Source organism: Chlorocebus sabaeus, chromosome 5 (assembly GCF_047675955.1).
Source record: "Chlorocebus sabaeus isolate Y175 chromosome 5, mChlSab1.0.hap1, whole genome shotgun sequence".
Lineage (NCBI taxonomy): Eukaryota > Metazoa > Chordata > Mammalia > Primates > Cercopithecidae > Chlorocebus > Chlorocebus sabaeus.
In genome coordinates, this window is record NC_132908.1 from 55,117,133 (window position 1) to 55,132,838 (window position 15,706).

Sequence of the window (15,706 nt, forward strand, 5' to 3'; positions counted from 1 at the left end):
AGGATGCTGGGTGGCTGCAAGGTGTTAGCAACAGGGCCTGGCACCAGGCACGTGCTAAATATGTGATTGTGACCCCAAGGCTCACAAGTTTCCCATCTACATTTTACTCAGGAGAACAGAGGCTCAGAGAGGTGAAGTGACTTGGCCAACGTCACACAGCTAGGAAATGGCCATGCCCTTAGGACCCAGCTGGACTAACTTGCACCGAAGCCCAGCTCTACCCCACCCTGGTGCTGCCGCAGCATCGGGACAGGGGCAAGGTGGCCCCTGCCCATCAGCCTTCCTCCTCGCACATTCTATGCATCGAAGACCCCAGGGCCACCAACAGAGCCTTCTTTCAGGCTGGTGCAGGGGCTGAATTGGCTGCTTCCTCCCCCTTCAACTTGGCAGAAAAGCCTTTTTGTTGCGGCCCACACAGAGGCCATTCTCCTCGGGCTCACGGGAAGGAATGCCGGCTTCCTGCGCATCCACAGTGCCCAGGCCACACGGGGTCCTGCGTGTAGGTCCCAGAGGAGCCCCTCCACACCCTGCAGCCCTGCCTCTGGGAACTTCGGCTCCCAGACTTTCCTCCTTACCCTCGACAATTTGAGAAACCACACGGAGGTAGGGGACAGCCCCCCTCGGCTACCTTGGTAAATGCCGGGGATTTTCAGCCTCACAGCACTTGCAAGACGCAGCAGTTCCACCCTCAGCTGACTTCTCAAGTGGCCTCATGACCCACAAAGTGTTGGCAGAGGCCCCTGCCAGGCTTCTCGTCCTGTCTCAAATGTCCCCTGCACTTGCCTGCCTCTATGCCTTTCCTTACACTGTTCCCTCCCCTGGAAAACTTTTCCCTGTACATCTCATCCAGTGCAAATGGCATAGACCCTTCAAGGCCCAGGGTGTGGCTTCCCCATCCCAGATTCTGCCTGCTTTCCTCAAGGTGGTTGTTTCCTTCTGCCTCTGGCTCCACAGCACATGGATCTCCTCAGCTCTGAGCCGAGCCTGCCCCTTGTTCCAGGCACCCAGATGCTGACCACGGCTCCATCACTCACAGCGCAGGGGTGTGTCCTTGGGCAAGTACCTCCACCTCTCTGAGCCAATTCCCCACCAGTACAATGGGCACGTGGTCATGCCTCTTCCATCACGCGGCTTGGTGGAGCTGATGCTTCGAAACACGTAGAACAGCTCCTGGCTTGTGAATGGCTCTCGATGGTTCGTTACCAATATCCCTACTCTAAGTGCAGGTACCTGGTGGGCACTGGGGTGGTGTCCATTTCCTGCCTGTGGGATGGGGTCACAGGTCGGCCAGCCTGAGGACAGGTGCCTGGGAAGAGGGACATTCCTGTCCCACCCGCTTCCCTCCCAGCTGCCAAGGCCTCACCCCACTAGGCCCTGGGGACAGGGCTGCCCTGCCCCAGCTCCTCCCTCACCGAAGCACTTGCCCTTCTTCCCAGACTCTGGGCTCCAAGCCCCAGGCTCAGGTTTCCTCTCCAAGCACCTCTGACACCTCCCACCCCCACATCTTTCACCCACTCCAGGCTTCGCCAGAAATAGCCTTGCAACTCCCCTCCACTGACAGCCAAGCTCAGAGGCCTCTCTTGGACAAATATTACTCCTCTCTCAACATGGGTCACAGCATGATTTCTTCATGGGATCAACTGGATTCCATTTAAAACTGTTCAGAAACAGGGCAAGGTGGTGCATGCCTGTAGTCTCAGCTACTTAGGAGACTGAGGCGGGAATTCGAGGCTGCAGTGAGCTAGGACCATGCCATTGCACTCCAGCTTGAGTGACAGAGCAAGACCTTGACTCTTTTTTTTTTTTTTTTTTTTTTTTTGAGACGGAGTCTCGCTCTGTCGCCCAGGCTGGAGTGCTGTGGCCGGATCTCAGCTCACTGCAAGCTCCGCCTCCCGGGTTTACGCCATTCTCCTGCCTCAGCCTCCGAGTAGCTGGGATTACAGGCGCCTGCCACCTTGCCAGGCTAGCTAGTTTTTTGTATTTTTTAGTAGAGACGGGGTTTCACCGGGTTAGCCAGGATGGTCTCGATCTCCTGACCTTGTGATCCACCCGTCTCGGCCTCCCAAAGTGCTGGGATTACAGGCTTGAGCCACCGCGCCCGGCAAGACCTTGACTCTTAAAAAAAAAAAGAGAGAAAGGCTGGGCACAGTGGCTCACGCCTGTAATCCCAGCACTTTGGGAGGCCGAGGCAGGTGGATCACCTGAGGTCAGGAGTTCAAGACCAGCCTGGCTAACATGGTGAAAGCCAATCTCTACTAAAAATACAAAAATTAGCCGGCCATGGTGGTGGGTGCCTGTAATCCCAGCTGCTCCGGAGGCTGAGGCCAAGGAGAACTGCTTGAACCCGGGAGGCAGAAGTTGCAGTGAGCCCAGATCTCACCACTGCACTCCAGCCTAGGCAACAAAGCAAGACTCTGTCAAAAAAAAAAAAAAAAAAAAAAAAGTCAAACTAAAAATATTTGAAGAGATTTATTCTGAGCCAAATATGAGTGACCAACAGCCTGTGACACGGCCCTCAGGAGACCCTGAGAACATGTGCCCAAGGTGGTCAGGGCACAGCTTAGTTGTATGCATTTTGGGGAGAAATGAGACATCAATCAAATACAGTTAAGATAAATGTTAGTTTGGTCCAGAAAGGCAGGACAAAGTGGGGGCGTCCAAGTTATACATAGATTTTAAATTTTACTTTGTTGAAAAGAGTTATTATCAATAGAAAGGAATGTCTGGGTTGCGATAAAGGGTTGTGGAGACCAAGGTTTCATCATGCAGATGAAGCCTCCAGGTAGCAGGCTTTCCGAGAGAATGGATTATAAACATTTTTTGTTGTTGTTGCTGTTGTTTGTTTGTTTTTATCAGACTTGAGATCTGTGTTGATGCTAAATGCTGGTTGGCTTTTCCTGAATTCCAAAAGGGAAAAGGATACAAGGAGGCATGTCTGATGCCCCACCCTTTCCGTCATGGCCTCTAGCACTTTTTCAGGTTAACTTTGGAGTGCCCTTGGCCAAAAGGAGGGAGTCCATTCAGATGACTGGCAGGAGGGGGCTTAGAATTTTATTTTTGGTGGAAGAAAGGAAGGAAGGAGGAAGAAAGGAAGGGAGGGAGGGAGAGAGAGAGGGAAGGAAAGAAGGACGAAGGGAAGGAGGAAGAAAGAGAGGGAAGAGGGAAAGAAGGAAGGGAGGAAGAGAAGGCGGGAGGGAATAAAGAAGGAAGGAAGGAAGGAAGGAAGGAAGGAAGGAAGGAAGTGAGGAAGGGAGGAAGTGAGGAAGGAAGGAAGTGAGGAAAGAAGGAAGGAATTCCTCTGAGCCAGTGACGCAGCACTATCCTACAACCTGTGGACTCCAGCCCAATCAATCTCTCTTTACAGATGGGGATACTGAAGCCTGGAGAGGGAGTTGATTAGGTCATGGCCACCTACTGTTTGAACTGTGTCTTCTGATCCCCAGGCAGCACTCTCCTCTCACCCTCCCCTATCTTACGCCCCCACCGCCCCACCCCTATGGAGGATCACCCTCATCTGCTCTTCTGCAGACGGCAGGGGGTTGTGATTAATTCAGCTTTCCTGATAAAGGGCAGTTCTGTGCTTCCTAGAGCACGGGTTTCCAGTAGCTAATGAGGAGGAGCTCTGCTTGGCCTCCCCTCCCTCTGCCAGTGGCCCCTACATTGTCCTGCAAGAACAACCCCTCCTCCCTCTCAGTGCGTGGACTCTGGCAGAGCTGACTGCTCACCCAGTGGTGGCTGGATGGGCTTGTGCCCCAGGACCAGACAGCAGCCCCCGAGTGCCTGGTGCAGCAGGAAACCCAAGCCTAATCCATCAGGGCCTCCCCAGGACTTTTCCTGGAGTCCCTGGGAGGAAGAAACCTGTGTCCACTGGGATTGCTGAGCTCTTGGGATGTGAGCCTGGAGCCCTTGACAGGTCATCTTGCCCCCACAGGGAGAGAGCCTGCCCCGGAGCGAAGCCAGTACAAAGGAAAACAGCCTTGAAGTGGCACAGAGCTGAGGAAAGGGATCATCTGAGAACCTGGATCCAGCCATGCCTAAGGGCTCAGGGCCCGACTTTGCAGTTTCACATACTGATCAACTCACTTTATTTCTGAAACCAGTGTGAGCTGTCAGGTTCTGGTTTGGTTTAGTTTTTTTGTTTGTTTGTTTGTTTGTTTGTTTGTTTGAGATGGAGTCTCACTCTACTGCCCAGGCTGGAGTGCAGTAGCACAATCTCGGCTCACTGCAGCCTCCATCTCCCAGGCTCGAGTGAGTATCCTGCCTCAGCCTCCCATGTAGCTGGGACTACAGGCACATGCCACCACGCCCACCTGGCTAGTTTTCTTTTTTCTTTTTCTTTTCTTTTTTTTTTGTATTTTTAGTAGAGACAGGGTTTTACCATGTTGGCCAGGATGGTCTCAAACTCCTGACCTCAAGTGATCTGCCTGCCTCAGCCTCCCAAATTGCTGGGATTACAGGTGTAAGCCACCATGCCTGGTCCCAGTTTGGTTTGGTTTTTAAATTTTTGCCTTGACAATGTCCTAGGGTAGCTTGAGTTCCAAATTCATGTCTCCCTTCATGCATTTTTATTGGCCACCCAGAACTCCTCAGGAGCTTGCCAAACTCCAGGACCACAAGGCGCCCATCTCTTCATCTGTCAAAAGTATACTGAGAACCAGGGATCCCTCTGGGGTATCTGGCACAACCCCCCAGTTGCTTATGATAGCAGAGGACACCTGGGTCTTTGCAAGAGCCCCTGGGGATCAAGTAGACAAAGGGTGGAAGGTAGGGGTTGGGGCCAGGCAAGGGACATCAAGTTAACTGCTACCTGGGCTTTTTTTTTTTTTTTTTTTGAGACGGAGTCTCGCTCGGTCACCCAGGCTGGAGTGCAGTGGCACGATCTCTGCTCATTGCAAGCTCCGCCTCCCAGGTTCACGCCATTCTCCTGCCTCAGCCTCCCAAGTAGCTGGGACTACAGGCGCCTGCCACCACGCCTGGCTAATTTTTTTTGTATTTTCAGTAGAGATGGGGTTTCACCATGTTAGCCAGGACATTTTCGATCTCCTGACCTCGTGATCCACCCACCTTGGCCTCCCAAAGTGCTGGGATTACAGGCATGAACCACCACGCCTGGCCACATGGGCGTTTTCAGATTACATAAAGTAATACGTGGTCAGCCATCACAGACAGTGAGGAAGCCACGAAAAAGCCAAAAATGGCCAGGCATGACTCATGCCTGTAATCCCAGCACTATGGGAGGCTGCGGCGGGAGGAATCCTTGAGCCTAGGTGTTCGAGACCAGCCTGAGCAACATAGCGAAACCCCATCTCTACCAAAAAAAAAAAAAAATTTTTTTTTTAATTAGCTGGGCATGATGGCATGTGTCTGTAGTCCCAGCTACTCAGGAGGCTAAAGTGGGAGAATCACTTGAGTCCAGGAGTTTGAGTTTGTGGTGAACTGTGATTGTGCCACTGCACTCCAGCCTGGGCAACACAGCAAGACCCCCGTCTCAAAAAAGAAAAGTCAAAAAAGACCATGAAAAATGCGACCAATCTGGCCAGGCACGGTGGCTCATGCCCGTAATCCCCTCACTTTGGGAGGCCGAGGTGCGTGGATCACGAGGTCAGGAGAGCGAGACCATCCTGGCTAACACGATGAAACCCCGTCTCCACTAAAAATACAAAAAATTAGCCAGGCGTGGTGGCGGGTGCCTATAGTCCCAGCTACTCGGGAGGCTGAGGCAGGAGAATGGCGTGAACCCAGGAGGTGGAGCTTGCAGTGAGCCGAGATCGCGCCATTGCACTCCAGCCTGGGCGACACAGCAAGACTCCATCTCAAAAAAAAAAAAAAAAAGGAAAATGCAAGTAATCTCTGCTCTCCCACCAAACACCCTTGACACTTTAATGTAAATCCCCCAGGCTTTTCCTTATGAGGAGATATATATATATATATATCATAGAGAGAGAGAGAGAGAGAGTCTCACTCTGTCACCCAGGCTGGTATGCAGTGGCACGATCTTGGCTCACTGCAACCTCCGCCTCCTAGGTTCAAAGGATTCTTCTGCCTCAGCCTTCTGAGTAGCTGGGACTACAGGCGCATGTCACCACACTCAGCTAATCTTTGTATTTTTAGTAGAGACGGTGTCACCGTATGGGCCAGGCTGGTCTCAAACTCCTGACCTCGGCCTCCCAAAGTGCTGGGATTACAGGCGTGAGCCACTGCACCCAGCCATATTTTAATTTTTATGTGAGTTTGTACTGTGCATAATGGGATTTTTTAACCTGCCTTTTTCATTTAATATAGCATGAAATTTGGATGAGAAATTGTGGGATATAGGAGACTTTCACTTTGTACTTGATTCATTGCTTGAATTTTTATAAGCATGCATCATATGCCCACGACGATAAAATACGCGAGCAAATGGTGCAGTGAGTCTTCACTTAACGTCATCGGTAGGTTCTTGGAAACTTCAACTGTTAAGCAGAAACAACAGACTGTATAACAAAACCAATTTTACCGTAGGTTAATTGGTATAAACAAGAGTTAAGTTCCTATAGCATGTAGTTCCTCCTTTCACTTAGAGTCTGAGTTTCCAGGAACCTATTGGCAACATTAAGGACTCACTGTATACTTTAACTCTGTCTCCCAGGCTGGAGTGCAGTCGTGCGATCTCGGCTCACTGCAACCTCCACTTCCCAGGCTCAAGCGATCCTCCCCGCTCAGCCTCCTGAATAGCTGGGATTACAGACGCATGCCACCATGACTGGCTAATTTTTGCAATTTTTTTAGAGACAGGGTTTCTTCACATTGGCCAGGCTGATCTCAAACTCCTAGGCTCAAGGGATCCACCCGCCTCGGCCTCCTACAGTGCGGAGCCACCGCACCCGGCCCGTAGATCATTTCCTACTACATCCTTTTGGTGGATGCACTCTATGGATGCCTGGAGTTCCTCAACCCATGGCAGGACAATTACAGATAAAATTCAGAGATGCCTGTAATTATCACAGATGATCCTCCAGGGCTCACACTGCACCAGACTTGATATGCTTCTGCACCTCCGTTGAGGGAGTTCCTCTGCTTGTACTTCACAGCAGAAGAACCCAAAGCTCAGAGAGGTGAAGGAACTTACACAAGGCCACACAGCTAACGAGTGATGGAGCTGGGACTCAAGCCCACACCTGCTTCTGACCCCAAAGCTCATTCTCTTAATCTTTCATGTATTCAGGGAACATCTACTGATGTCGGGGTTCAGGCCAGGGGTCTAGCAGTGAATAATATAGAGACCCTCGGCCAGGAAAGGTGGCTCACGCCTCTAATCTCAGCACTTTGGGAGGCTGAGGTGGGTGGATAACCTGAGGTGAGGAGCTCGAGACCAGCCTGGTCAACATGGCGAAACCCTGTCTCTACCAAAAATACAAAAATCAGCTAGGCATGGTCACACACGCCTGTCATCCCAGCTACTTAGGAGGCTGAGGCAGGAGAATCACTTGAACCTGGGAGGCGGAGTTTGCAGTGAGCCAAGATCACGCCATTGCACTCCAACCTGGGCAACAAGAGTGAAACTCCATCTCAGGAAAAAACAAAACAAAAAACATAGAGACCCTCCTACTGAGGTCACATTCTAGGGAGGTGAGCATTCCAGGCAGATGGAGGAGCAAGCACAAAGATCCTGAGACTGGACCAGGCCTGGCCTTTCTGGTTTGAGGACCAGAAAGGAGACAGGCAGTGGGTGAAGGGGATGGAGATGGGAGGAAGAGAGCAGGACCAGGCTATGTGGTAGAGTCGGAGTTGTTCTAAGCCTGATGAAGAGAAACCATGGGAGTATTCTAAGGGGCGGGTGGAAGCTGACATGATCTGATTCATAATTTTAATAACACATCCTGGCTGGGGATGGTGGCTCACACCTGTAATCTCAACACTTTGGGAGGCCAAGGCGGGCAGATCACCTGAGGTCTAGAGTTCGAGACCATCCTGGCCAACATGGTGAAACCCTGTCTCTACTAGAAATACAAAAATTAGCCGGATGTGGTGGCATGAACCTGTAATCCCAGCTACTCGGGAGGCTGAGGCACAAGAATCATTTGAACTCCAGAGGCAGAGGTTGCAGTGAGCAGAGATCACACCACTGCACTCCAGCGTGGGCGACAGAGCAAGAATTGGTCTGAAAAATAAATAAAACAATTAATTAAATAAATAAATAAAAGATACATTCTTTTTGTTTTGCTAAATGACTTTTGCAAACATCCACAATCCTTGCCTTCAGAGAGAGTCCAAGAAGCGGAATTGCCAGCCCACAGTGTTCCAAGGCTTAATACTGACAAAGTACTCCCAGAAAGAAAATAACACCTGTTTCTATTCCTCCCTGAAGTGGCTGAGTGCCCATCCTCTCCACTAGGTGTGAGATCACCTTTATCAACATAATTGATGAGACTGCTAAAAATAATGCTTTGTTGGCGTTATTTGCAGTTCTTTGATTACCACTGAATCTGAACATTTTTGCCTATGTTCATTGTTAACCCTTTTGGGTTTGGGAGTTTTGGGGGGTTTTTTGGTAGAGGGAGGGGATAATGGCCTACTCATCACCATTGCCCAATTGCCTTTTGCGATGTTTCTTCTTGTTGATTTGTAAGCACTCTCTCTAGTGTGAGGAAATTGACCCTTTGTTAGTCAACGAATTTTCAGGGCTAGAAAGTTCTTAGCCCAAGCTCCTGGGCTCCTTGTGCAACAGGTACAGATAGGGAAACTGAGGCACAGACAAGCATGGGTATTGGCTCTGGTCAGTTCAGTCAGTTCTCTGGAACCATGCTGGCTCCAGTAAGAACCTTCTGCCAACCTCATTCATTACGTGAGAGAGCCTGTCCCTTCCTCTACACCCTCCTGGTGTCTATAGGGCTCTTTCTCTGCTCCCACCCCCAATTTCCTACCACAGCCTCTTATTCAGTTTCTAGTGGAGGGGAAGACATTCTGCAGACAACTGGCTCTGTGTGCAGATGCCTCCCATGGAGGAATGGGCTCCTGAAAGCAGAGCTTTGTTTCCTGGGGTGGGGATGAGCTGTCCTCCCCTTGTCCCCAGATAACAGGAGGGGGACACAGAATGTGATTAGGTGGCTTGCTGAATGCACACATGCTTGTGCCAGCAATCGGTTCAAGGTGGTGCAGCGCTGCAGGAGCAGGCTTTGGACATTAAAGGAGCATCGGAGAAGAGACAGTGGGTGAATCTGACTAAGTCCTGGATCAGGGCTCAGAAATCCTGGATCAGAGTCCAGCTCTGGTTGTGCAACTTACTGGAGCTTTCAGCCTCTGCTTCCTGTGTTAAGATGAGGATCCCAATGGTGCTAAGAATCAGTGAAAAGATGGGCTTGAGTATGTGCAGACATGAGGTTCCACTGACTTCCCAGCACCCATCTTCCCATCTCTTGGCTACACACTTTAATTTTCCTCTCGGAGCTGCCCCTCCTTCGACTCTGAGTCCATGAGTTGCAGAAAGGCTGCCTCTCTCCTCAGCTTCAGGGGCAGGTGGGGCCCAGGTGAAGTCAGTTCCCCATCCACAAATCTATTCCTACCAGGGGTGGGCAGTGGTGCAAGTCATGTCTGGCCTTTGTCTATCTTAAAATGAGCACCACACAAAACAACAGAGGCACAAGACAGAAAGACGACATTGTTTCAGCCCCTGGATACAGCCAGACCTGAAGTCAACATCTCTTACATGTTTGCAAGAGCCAATAAATACCATCTCTTTGGTCAATCCAAAGGGTTGAGTTGGAATTTCTGTAATTTGTAACGAAAAAAATACAAAATGCAATTCTCCCTTAATCAGATCCTTGCATTTCATCACCCAAGTCTGAGGCTCAAGGAGGGCAACAGACCTGTCCCAGCTCACATAGCAAGTTAGCATCAGAGCTAGGGCTCTGAAAGTGCAGAAACTCCCATCCCAGTCACATTGTCTTGCCCACTGGGGTCTTCTGAGTTACACAACATGCAGCTGCATCCACTCTCCCTAGCACCCATGTGAACTTGCAAGTTAACAGCTTTGCAAACACATGTCTTGTTCAGTTTCATAAACCAATCCTGCAGAGTTTAGAAATCAATATTCAGAAATCAATATTCAGAAACATGGGGAAACCTTTGTGTATCAAACTGTTCATTCAGCTTTATTTGCAACAGCAGTAACTGGAAGCCACCAGCCCAATAATGGGACACTGGTTAAACAAGTTGCAGCATATTCTTTGATGAAATATACCCCACAGGTCGAGTGCGGTGGCTCACCCCTGTAATCCCAGCACTTTGGGAGGCCGGGGCAGGTGGATCACTTGAGCCCAAGAGTTAGAGACCATCTTCAGCAACATGGTGAAACCCCATCTCTACAAAAATTAGCTGGGCGTGGTGGCTCACGCCTGTAGTGCCAGCTACTCAATAGGCTGAGGTGGGAGGATTACTTGAGCCTGAGAGGTCGAGGCTGTAGTGAGCCGTGACTGTGCCACCTGCACTCCAGTCTGAGCAACAGAGTGAGACCCTGTCTCAAAAAAAAAAAAAAAGGAAAAGAAATACCATACAATATTTATTTATTTATTTACTTTTGAGATGGAGTCTCACTCTGTTACCCAGGCTTGAGTGCAATGGTACGATCTTGGCTTACTGCAACCTCCACCTCTCAGGTTCAAGCAATTCTCCCCGCTCAGCCTCCCAAGTAGCTGGGATTACAGGCATCTGCCATCATGCCCGGCTAATTTTTGTATTTTTGTGGAGACTGGGTTTCACCATATTGGCCAGGTTGGTCTTGAACTCCTGATCTCAGGTGATCCTCCCGCCTCAGCCTCCCAAAGTGCTGGGATTACAGACATGAGCCACCTTGCCCGACCCCATGCAACAATTTTTAGATGATGATCCTGGAATTAGTTCATGCAACAACATGGAAATAGATCTGATACAACTTTAAGTGAAAAAAACAGGCTAGAAATTGAACAATGGTGGTCTTTAAAGTGCAAATGAGCAGGATAAAGATTGGGAAGAAAAATTGCTGGCAGTGTTAGATTTTGTATTAGATGTGCTGGGATAATGGCTGGCTTTTCTTCCCTCTTTGATCTTTTCCAAACTATTAATAATGTGCTTTTGCTGCTTTTACTATGGAAAAAGTCCACTTGTTTCATTTTTTAGTTATAATTAGGCCTTTCATACAGACATATCAGCAAAATGATGCTTCAATTCTTTCATGGAACGAGACAGCATAAATACTTTGATATATAAATCTAAATAAAACAAAACGACCAATAAGTATAGATGTAACTGAAGACCAAAGTTCTCAGGGCGGTCAGTCTGCTTCGGCCTGTCAAGTGGGGAGGTTCTTGGTGTGAGAAAGCCCTAGAGAAAGGCTTCATGGCCTGAGTCTTACAGCGTGGAAGGATCTAGAAGGTTAAGGAGAAAGGCAAGACGGGCAGAAGAATGGTGCACATTAGTGCGTGGCAGCAGGAATTAATGGGGGATCTGCAGCCTGGCTGCATGGGACCCAGTGCTCATGCTGTGGGCGTATCAGAGGCACTTTGGGACATGTAAAGTTAGGCCAAAGTACTCAGGGTCTTCAAGGCTGTGCCAGCCCCTCCCACCTGCATTTTCTTTCTTTTTTTTTTTTAGACGAATTCTCACTGTCGCCCAGGCTGGAGTGCAGTGGCACGATCTCGGCTCACTGCAAACTCTGTCTCCCGGTTCACGCCATTCTTCTGCCTCAGCCTCTTGACTAGCTGGAACTACAGGAGCCCACGACCACGCCCGGCTCATTTTTTGTACTTTTTTAGTAGAGACGGTGTTTCGCCATGTTAGCCAGGATGGTCTCGATCTCCTGACCTCGTGATCTGCCTGCCTCAGCCTCCCAAAGTGCTAAGATTACAGGCGTGAGCCACTGAGCCCGGCCCCACCTGCATTTTCAGAAGTGTGCAGCACAGCCCTGATTGGGGTTCACTCCCTAAACATCTTGCCAGAGCAGCCAAAGAGAGAGACTGGGAGGGAGGGAGACCCCAGGGCCCTGCAGGAGTGGGCCAGGTGAAGGCCCATCCCAGACAGTCCTACAGTGGTGCTTGATGCTTGGGCTGTGTGTGATGCCAAGTGGCCACCAGGGCAGGAGGGTTCTGCTGGCAACTAATAGAGGACAGAGGGGAGAGGAGATGGGAAATGAGCACCATGGGGGCTCTAAGTGCAAAGGGGCCTTCGAGAGCACCTGATCCACTTTCCTAATTGGGCTAACTGAGGTCCAAAAGGAGTCCATGACTTTCCCAGGGTCACTCAGAAAGTGAGTGGCAGAGTTAGATTCAGACTTGGTCCCTGGCCCTGAGGAGGGTGCACCTGCTACTCTTCCTTACTCAAGTGCAGTATATGCATACATTCTGTGTGTCTAAAGTGAAGACATTACAGAGGCTGCATGCAGTGGCTCACGCCTGTAATCCCAGCACTGTGGGAGGCTGAGGCGGGCAGATCACTTGAGGTCAGGAGTTCGAGACCAGCCTGGCCAATATGGTGAAACTCTGTCTCTACTGAAAATACAACTATTAGGCCGAGCGCGGTGGCTCATGCCTGTAATCCCAGCACTTTGGAAGGCCAAGGTGGGCGGATCATGAGGTCAAGAGATGGAGACCATCCTGGCCAACATGGTGAAACCGCTTCTCTACTAAAAATACAAAAATTAGCCAGGCGTGGTGGCATGTGCCTGTAATCCCAGCTACTTGGGAGGCTGAGGCAGGAGAATTGCTTGAACCCGGGAGGTGGACGTTGCAGTGAGCCGAAATCACACCACTGCACTCCAGTCTGAGACTCTATCTCAAAAAAAAAAAAAAAAGAAGAAAGAAAATACAAATATTAGCCAGGCATGGTGGCGGGCGCCTACAATCCCAGCTGTGCAGGGGGCTGACGCAGAAGAATCACTTGAACCCAGGAGGCAGAGGTTGCAGTGAGCCAAAATTGTGCCACTGCACTCCAGTCTAGGCGACACAGTGAGACTCCACCTCAAAAAAAAAAAAGTAAATAAAAATAAATAAAGTTAATACATTACAGAGAAGGCTGAAACCCGGATCCCCTTTCACTCCCCAGAAGTAACCCCTTTTTCAGTTTGCAATACATCATTCCAGACCCTGTCTGTTTATTAAATATTATGTATCTATATATTCATAACATACATAGCATTTGTTTTGTGACTGAATTTTTTGTTATCATTGTGTGCAGTGTTCTGCAACTTATCTTTTCACTCAATATTTTATTCTGGATATCTTTCCGTGTCAGCACCTAAAGATCTACCTCATTGTATTTGTTGTTTGTTTATTTTGAGATAGAGCCTCGCTCTCTCACCAAGCTGGAGTGCAGTGGCATGATCTTGGCTTACTGCAACCTCCGCCTCCCAGGTTCAAGCGATTCTCCTGCCTCAGCCTCCTGAGTGGCTGGGATTACAGGTGTGCACCACCACACCCAGCTGGTTTTTATATTTTTAGTAGAGACGGAGTTTCACCATCTTGGCCAGGCTGGTCTTGAACTCCTGACGTCAGGAGATCTACCTGCCTTGGCCTCCCAAAGTGTTGTGATTACAGGCGTGAGCCTCCATGTCCAGCCCCTACCTCATTGTTTTTAGCTGCTCCCTGTTTTGTGCAATAGATTATTAGGGATAAAGGTAGCAAGTTCTCCCTCCCTGAGTACGCAGGAAGGCATCCCACCTCCTTTGTAGGGGCCTAAATGACTACATCTGGCCAATGGGCCACCAGCAGAAGTGACAAGGGTCACTTCTAGTGAAAGGCAATTAAAAGAAAGGGGAATTTATGGCCGGACATGGTGGCTCACACCTGTAATCCCAGCAGTTTGGGAGGCCGAGGCAGGCGGATCATGAGGTCAGGAGATCGAGACCATCCTGGCTAATACAGTGAAACCCCGTCTCTACTAAAAATACAAAAAAATTAGCCAGGCGTGGTGGTGGGCGCCTGTAGTCCCAGCTACTGGGAGGCTGAGGCAGGAGAATGGCGTGAACCCGGGAGGTGGAGCTTGTAGTGAGCCAAGATTGTGCCACTGTACTCCAGCCTGGGTGACAGAGCGAGACTCCGTCACACACACACACACACACACACACACACACACACACACACACACACACGAAAGGCAAGTTTCAAGCCCCTCCTCTTCCCCTGAGGCTTTTCCCGTCTCCTGATCCTGAAGCCTCTTGTTGAGATGGTGGGTCATTATGAGACAGAAGAGACTGCCTCAGCCTGAGCTGGATACATAGCCTGAGCTAAATAAAACTTTGTGTGTTACACTATGGAGATTTCAGAGTTAAGTTGTTTTTGCAGTTTAACCTTGTCTATCCTGACTGACACAGTTTTGGGTGAAATCGTTTTTTCGAACAATTTCCTTCACCGATTGGTTGCTCCTGTAAACATTACAGACAGTGGTACAAGTAATCTTCGTGTCTGCACCTCCTCATGCATTCGTGAGCGCCGTTCTCTAGTTTTTTTTCTGTTTACCTACCCCCGTACATCTCCGCTCTGCTCCACCGTCCTGGGAGCCTGGCCCCCATGGGCTGCATTTTCCCGCCAGCTCCCTTGCCCTCTGGCTTCTGGTTGGGTTCTACCAGTGGGAAGTGCCGGCAGGAGACTGGAAGGCTGGAGAGGGAGGTCAGGGTATGTTCCCACTTCGTCACTGCTTCTCTGTGGAGTCTGGCAGTGGCTGTGCCTTTCATGAGTACAGCTCCAAGCAGGCAGATGCTCGCCCACAGCCAGCTGCAGCTCCCACTGGGGTCTCCCCTCCACTTGCCCTCTAAGCCTGGGGTGATAATGGCACCCCGCTGTGCTGGTTCGGGGGGGTGAGTGCCTTGACCATCTTTGCAGGGTCTGGTGACCCTGCCTACACCACATGAGTCATGAAAACTCTACTGTTTATTTAGTCCACCTGGAGTGAATTGTGTAACTTGCCAGGAATCTAAGTAACACACCTGACATTGGTGTGTTGTCAGTTTCAATACATGCTTCCAGATTGCCAGTCCAGGTCACAATACAGCTTGTCTGACCAGGGCATCGGGTGGCCCTGCGGCGAGATGGGGACATGGGGCTTCCTCCATGGGGCTGGGACTCTGGCCACTAAGAAGCAAACTCCAGATTTAAGCGGGTGTCCAGGCCAATCAATAGTCCTCACACTGGGACACTGGGCACCTTCCCCCTGTCCTGCTGAGAGGCAGGATAGAAACCTGACAAGGGTGTTTTCACCAACCTGAGAGTTTCGGCCCCTCTCTGGGGACTGTTTGCGTTTCGGGTCACACTGTTGGCTGCCCCCACCCCCTTCTTTCCTCTGCCAAATTGACATTCCCCAGGCTGCCAGGCCTCCAGGAAGTGGGCAGTTCCTGCCCTGTGCTGCCGACAGGGAATCTCCTCTTCCTATTCCAAGCACTTCCACATCCTCCGTGACATTTCATCCCCTTCACACAGTCCGGCAAATGAGAGGTACTGCCCTCATCCCACAGACAGAGGCTGAGGCCCACCAAGAGGCGACAGCTTGCCCAAGGTCACAGAGCAAATTAGGGGCTGAGGAAACACAAAGAAAACTGACCTCCAGCCCAGTAGCCACTCCCTGTTACTCTCCTCCCTCCCCTAACTCAGCCACCGGACAGGGATCAACCTCTCTCTCCAGTTCCTTCATGCATTCGGCAAATACTGTGCGGGCATTTACTGAGCACCAACTGCACAGGCTGCAAACTATGGCCCTCTGACCA